This window comes from Gossypium hirsutum, chromosome D06, assembly GCF_007990345.1.
Source record: "Gossypium hirsutum isolate 1008001.06 chromosome D06, Gossypium_hirsutum_v2.1, whole genome shotgun sequence".
Classification (NCBI taxonomy): domain Eukaryota; kingdom Viridiplantae; phylum Streptophyta; class Magnoliopsida; order Malvales; family Malvaceae; genus Gossypium; species Gossypium hirsutum.
The window spans coordinates 26,584,089-26,590,781 of NC_053442.1; positions in this window are offsets into that span (position 1 = coordinate 26,584,089).

Here is a 6,693-nt window from a genome sequence, read left to right on the forward strand (position 1 = left end):
TAAAGCCAAGTTGATCAAATCTTTAATTCTATATTGTTCATGGGTTCGGCAACTTGTGTTGAGATGGTGATTATTGACTTGCTATTGTTCACTGAGTATACCGGAGTCTAGCATTTATTGCGGATTGTCGTGTTATATTTACAATGATTTTGGTGTATTACCGGGGGCGGATGTAAGGCCTTCGAGCTTAGCACTTGGTGCCCAGGTGTGTTCTCAATTGTTTTGTCTCGTTTGAGTGTTTTGGTGTGTTCTGGATGGTTAACCGCGTATCCAAATCCGTTTATATAGTTCATCGGGTAGGTTTTCAATGGTTATATGATTCGTTACTTAATTTTATAAATGTTTACATGATCTTCTAAATGTATAAAATGAGAATTTGCATTGATTGATTTAGAATAATTGATTAGGTTATATAATGTGTGTATAAACATAAAGATTCACCTGTTGAATGGTTGTGAATGACAGGATTATTGTCTATTAACTATTATTGTGCGTTTGATATGTTAATACAGTAAGTTTTATCGATTCAATCGTTGAACTTACAAAGCTCTATTGAAGCTTAATTGTGTCATTTTTCCTATTTCTTTGTAGATAACGTTTTGTGGAATCGGACGATCGGATCAACTTGAAGATCATACTATCTAGATACATTTTGGTAGGTTTTGATATGTTTATTTTTGGGTTCTATGACATGTAATAGTTGTGTTTGTATATGTTTTAAATATTTATTTCATGTGTTACTTATAAGTTTGATGTAAAAATGTTTAAGCTTGGTAATAGCTTGCGGTTGTATGTGTCTTTAGTTTTAGTATGAATATGTTCATATAAAGTTATTTTGGTCATTTGATATAAATATTAGGGAACTATTTGAATCGTGGTAAGAATGAATGTGATTGAATAGGAAGAAATGGTAAGTTTGGCATGAGTTTTATGTATGGACTTAAGAGCTTGAATGCAATTTTGTTTAGTGTGATACATGATTTGAGTTTGATAAGTGAATTGTGATGTCAATGAGAACACATTGGTTAGGCACCTAAGCTATATGTTTTGGTATATTTTAAGCTTGTTTGAATATGTTTTAAAGGTATGAATATGGTTGGTTTTGAGTTAGCTTGGTCCTTAAGGTTTGGATGGAAGTTTGCCTTGTTTTGTACGCTTTTTAAGGTGCACACGACCTAGGACACGGGCTGCCATACAGTTGTGTGCCACACATGGTCTCACTACACGGCCGTGTGTTCTTAATTTTTAGGTGCAGGTTTGTCCACACGGTCACAGAGAGTTACACGGCCTAGCGACACGGCCGTGTGACCTCATTTTGAATAATCACATGGTTTGGGACACGGCTTATGACACGACCGTGTGACCCTTACTTCGCATTGTACACAATTTGTCCATATGGTCATGTTCTTAAGCCATACAGTCTGGGCTTTGTCACACGGCCGTGTGACCCCTATTTCCAAATTTTTTAAATTTTTCTAAAATTTTTTGTTTTGTTTCAAATTAATCCTTGATTGTTCCCAAATTATTTTAAGGCCCCGTAAGCTCGATTTAAGGCTTAAAAGTGCATATATGCTATGCTTAATGTTTGGATTGAATATTAATATTTAAATTAATATTTGAATGGTTTTGCGATGTCATTTGATTGAATGTGTGCCGTAATACTTCGTAACTCTAATCTGATAACGGAGACGGGTTAGGGGTGTTACATTGAGAATGAGCCAAATAAAATATCTAACCCACTGAGGGCCTTGAAACTTCCAGGGGAGCTGCTAAATGACATTCTTTGGATTCTAAGACCCTTCCTTGAATTTCCAGAAAGTGCTCTTGATTGAAATGGATCCATTTGAGGATCTAGCCTCAGTGATCCTATTCAGACCGGCTTCCAGCTAAAGTGGAGGGATACCCATAATGTGTTTAACCACATACTCTGCCACCCATAAGAAAAATAAATCAATATTTTAAAACCCATCTTTCGTAACCATTTCACTAAGCACAGTCTCTCTCTCCATATTTGAAAAAGGGGGAATATGATTAATCAGAGGTCTAAAATTTGGGATCCAAGGATCGTGCCAACAATTGACCAAATTACCATCCCTGACAGACTATAAAAGATTCTCTTTGACAAGTGGCCAAACTTTAGAGAGATTTATCCATAGAAAAGAACATCACCCCTTATTTAAGGATTCAGGTAATCTAGTAGAGACTCTATATTTTGATTTGAGAACCTAAACTCATAAAGCCTCCAAGTTTCATCAAGAAGGACGTATTCTGGTCTTCCAAATGTCTAAAACCAAGGCCCCCACGAGATCTAGGTTGACAAATAGTCTCCTTACTGACAAGCGTCATCTTCTTTTCCCCTATCGATGCCCTCATATGAACTGTATAACTAGTTGTTCGATCTCTTGACAAATCCTTTAGGGATCTTCATTGATTGTATGAAGTAGCTTGGTATTGTTAACAAAACTAACTAAGCCAAGGTTGTTATACTAGCTAAGGATAATTTTCTAGCCTCCCAACTTTGTAATTTGTTACGAACCCGATCAACAACGAACCTCAAAGTACTATTGGTCACTTTCTCATGAAGGAGAGGGATTCCCAGATAAGAACTAAGATTTTGTAACCTGTTGAATCCCAACATGCTACTAAGGAGTTTCCTAATCTCTTCACTAACTCCTTTAGAGAAGAAAATATTATATTTCCTTACATTCACCCGATGACCGAAAAAACTACAAAAATCCTTTAGGATTCCACTCAGCAACCTAACTTGATTCTCATCCATTTTCCTAAAAATGATAAGGTCATTTGCAAACACCAAATGAGAGATAGCTGGACCTGAATGACTAAGGTGGATAGGTTGCCACCGACCACGTTATATTCTCAAATGAATGTTTTGGCCAAGCCACTCCATACACATAACGAATAAGTACAGTGATAAAGGGCACCCCTGCCGAATACCCCTGGCTGTTTGAATTTCAAAAACGACACTCCATTCTAGAGAGTCTGCATAGTAGAACTAGATATAGCAGATATAATAACATTATTTAAGAGATCAGGAATATATATGGCTTTAAAAGAAGCTTCAATAAATTCCTAGTGAATCTAATCATAAGCCTTCTTAATATTGATCTTCACAGCCTTCCATTTCCTACTCTTTTGCTTGCTTCTCATAGAGTGGATGACTTCTTATGCAATAATGATATTGTAAGAAATGTTGCATTCTACTATGAACCTGACTTGTTCTTGTACAATAACCTTTGGAAAAACCACCTTAAAGCGATTGACAATAACCTGTTGGGAAAAACAAGTTTGGAAAACACAGCAGAAAATAAATTTAGGGAAAAACTAGAGTTTTAATTTTTTTTCCAAAACAAGATCTTGATTGTGATATTAAAGTAATAAACACTTGATTAAAATTGCACCTTTCCAATTAGTCTAGGATGAGCATTTTGATCGAGTAGTCTTCTCCACTATCTTCAAGCTCACGTTTTCCGAGTGTGGGATCGCTTCAAATCAGAAAATTTTTCACAAAAATTACCAGTGGGGTAATTTTGTAATTTCTCTAAACTTTTGGGTCAAGTTGTAAGTCAGAAAAATATCTCTAGAAATTCTCTGGAATAATCTCTTCAGAGAATTTTCTCTCTACAACTTTCTCTTGAATTCAAGTGTGTGTAAATAATGACCCAAGACTCTATTTATATAGGGAGAGTTTAGAGAGTTCAATTATGATTAAACTTAATCACTTTAATATTAAAATTAATCTAATTTTTATCAAGATAAATATTAGATTAATTTTAATATTAAATCTTATTAAAATAATAGAATTTTTATCTACAAGATAAACATTCAATTAAATTTAATATTAAGATAATCACTTTAATATTAAATTAATAAAATACTATTAAGATAAGTATTCAATTAAATTTAATGTTAAACTATTAAAATAATATTATGTTTGGAATAACTAATCTAAAATCAAATTCTCTAGTAGAGTCCCGATAAGAGTGTAACTCTTCCACTACTCAACCACCGATAACCAACCATCGTCATCATAGCCACCAACACTGCCGTGTCCAGTGATGCAAATGCGACACCCTTACTACACCCCGAGCCAGTTGACTGCTGTCGGTTCGGTTAAGGTAAATAACGACCCAACCAATTCAGTCTAGCCATCGGTTGAACCGTCGGCTCAATTTCACATATTAGGCCCAGTTCGACCAGTTTTTGGGTCTTAGTCTCAGTTTTGGGCACCTGGGCCCAACTTACAATCTCAGGTCCAATTTTCAAGATCAATTACCTATTGGCCGTAATTATCTAACTTGAAAATTAACTTCCAAAAATATTATATTAATTTTAATTGATTTGATTAATTTAATTTTACTTTATCAAAATTAAATTTTCGAATCACTTAGATTTTCCAAATTAATTTTTCAAGAAAATTATTTAATCAAATTCTCTAGTTTAACAATTCTTACGAGCTCCTAATTTAATTTCACATCGAATAAGTTGACTCAATTAAATTATTCTCAAAGTCGTAGAATTTTCTTCTGATTCAAATGTAGTCCGATCGAGCTTTTGTTGAGCTAATGGAGGGGCCAATCAGACATATACAATTAGGCTCTAGTGATTGCAATTATATCTAGAAACATCATTTCGATAATTCATAATTACTTAATCATGGAGTCAGTCCACAAGAAGTACCATGGTTGAAAATTCATTATTGTATACTCTTTACAAAAGTAATTCATTCAACTACTTTATCCAATGACCTCGTCATGTGTGTGTTACCCTTATATGATATCATTGATTCTTTTGAGTTAAATTCGTTCACTCAATACAATCCTATTTTATCTCATTGTCACCATTGTGTTTTCTTAATGATTAATATGATCACTATCAACAAATAACTGTGATAAACTACTCGTTCGAGAACAAGCAACCCTTGGTCACGTTTCATATTTATCAATCCACACAATGCCAATGAGAGGATATCATTAACTCTTTAATTGAGCTATGAATTCCACCGTTGCTAGTAAAGCCATGTCATACACAAGTCATGTACCCAACATACTGACTATAGGCTCGATCATCTTTAGAGCATAAGCCTCCACTTATATCAATGCACATGAGTTGCATACGCATGGTCAATGATTAACTCAAAATTTTGGTAAATCACACCATAGATGTTACAAGTAAATTAATTCACAAACGAATTTAGAATTAATTCATCTTGGGTCCAGTCCAATGTATCATTCTACCAATGAATACATCTATGTCTCTACTCGTGGAGTCAACTGCTCCGATAGCCAAGACTAGCCATCTCCCCAATTGGAATTGTAGACGGCATAATAATCCCTTTTAGTATTTGAATCAAATTCTGTTATGGGATTACAGACTCATTTAGATTATCTACTGAAGTAAGTTGTCTTTCTCGCAATGTAAACGTTCTTTACAATGTCACTTATCTTTAGTTTGAACTTTAGACAATCAATGAGCTAATATTTGCCTGTCACAATTTCGCGATGCATGCAAAATATAAAAGACATAATCGTGAAATGTGAAATTAACTTTATTTATTTATTCATCGTTTAAATAAATAGAAAACATTTACATGTTTACTACAATATAGGCACATTTCCCAACAATCTCCCACTTGCCCTAGTGAAGTAAATGCGTCATGTTTTGCATTCCCAGATCCTTAACGTGTTTGTTAAATCTCCTAATTACAAGAGTATTAATAAACAAATCCACAAGGTTATTTTCAGAAGCTACTTTCATCACATTCACAATTCATTCGGCTACTTCCTTTCGTACCAAGTAATATTTTCGATCAATTTGTTTCGTCCTCTTGTGACTTCTCATTTTCTTGGTATTTTCTATTGCAGCACTATTATCACAATACAGTGTTATAGCTTTTTCCATACCAGGAATAACTTCAAGTTCAGTTAAGAACTTTCGAAGCCATATTGCTTTTTTTTTTGCCTCAGAAGCAGCCATATACTTGGCCTCAATAGTAGAGTCACCAGTACAAGTTTTTTTTACACTTCTCCATACTATGGCTCCACGACCTAGAACGAATACATTTTTTGATGTCGATTTCCTTGAATCTTTATAGCTTTGGAAGTCTTAGTCTGTGTATCCAATAAGAGTAAGGTCCTCCCAAGAATATAGAAACATATAATCCCTGGTTCTTTTAAGATACCTTAATATATGTTTTATAGCTTGCCAATGCCTTAGACCTGGACTCGCATGATATCGACTAACCATTCCTACTGTGAAAAGATATCTGAACGTGTGTAAAGCATCGCATATATAAGGCTTCGACCTACCAAAACATATGGAATTTTACTCATTTGCTCTTTTTCTTCCACTGTCTTAAGACAATCATTTAAATAAAAATGAAATCTTGATGCGGTTAGCTGAACGCTTGGCTTTGCATCGGACATTGCAAAACGTTCTAGTACCTTATCGATGTATGAAGCTTAAGATAGAGCTATCATTTTATTCTTTCGATCTCTAAGGATTCGAATTTCAAGAATATAACTAGTTACACCTAAGTCTTTCATGCTAAACTATTAAGCTATCCATAGTTTAACCGATGATAATTCTCCTACATCTTTTTCGATAAGTAGAATATCATCGACATACAAAATAAGGAATACCATCTTTTTGTCTTTTATACGCTTATAAACCTAA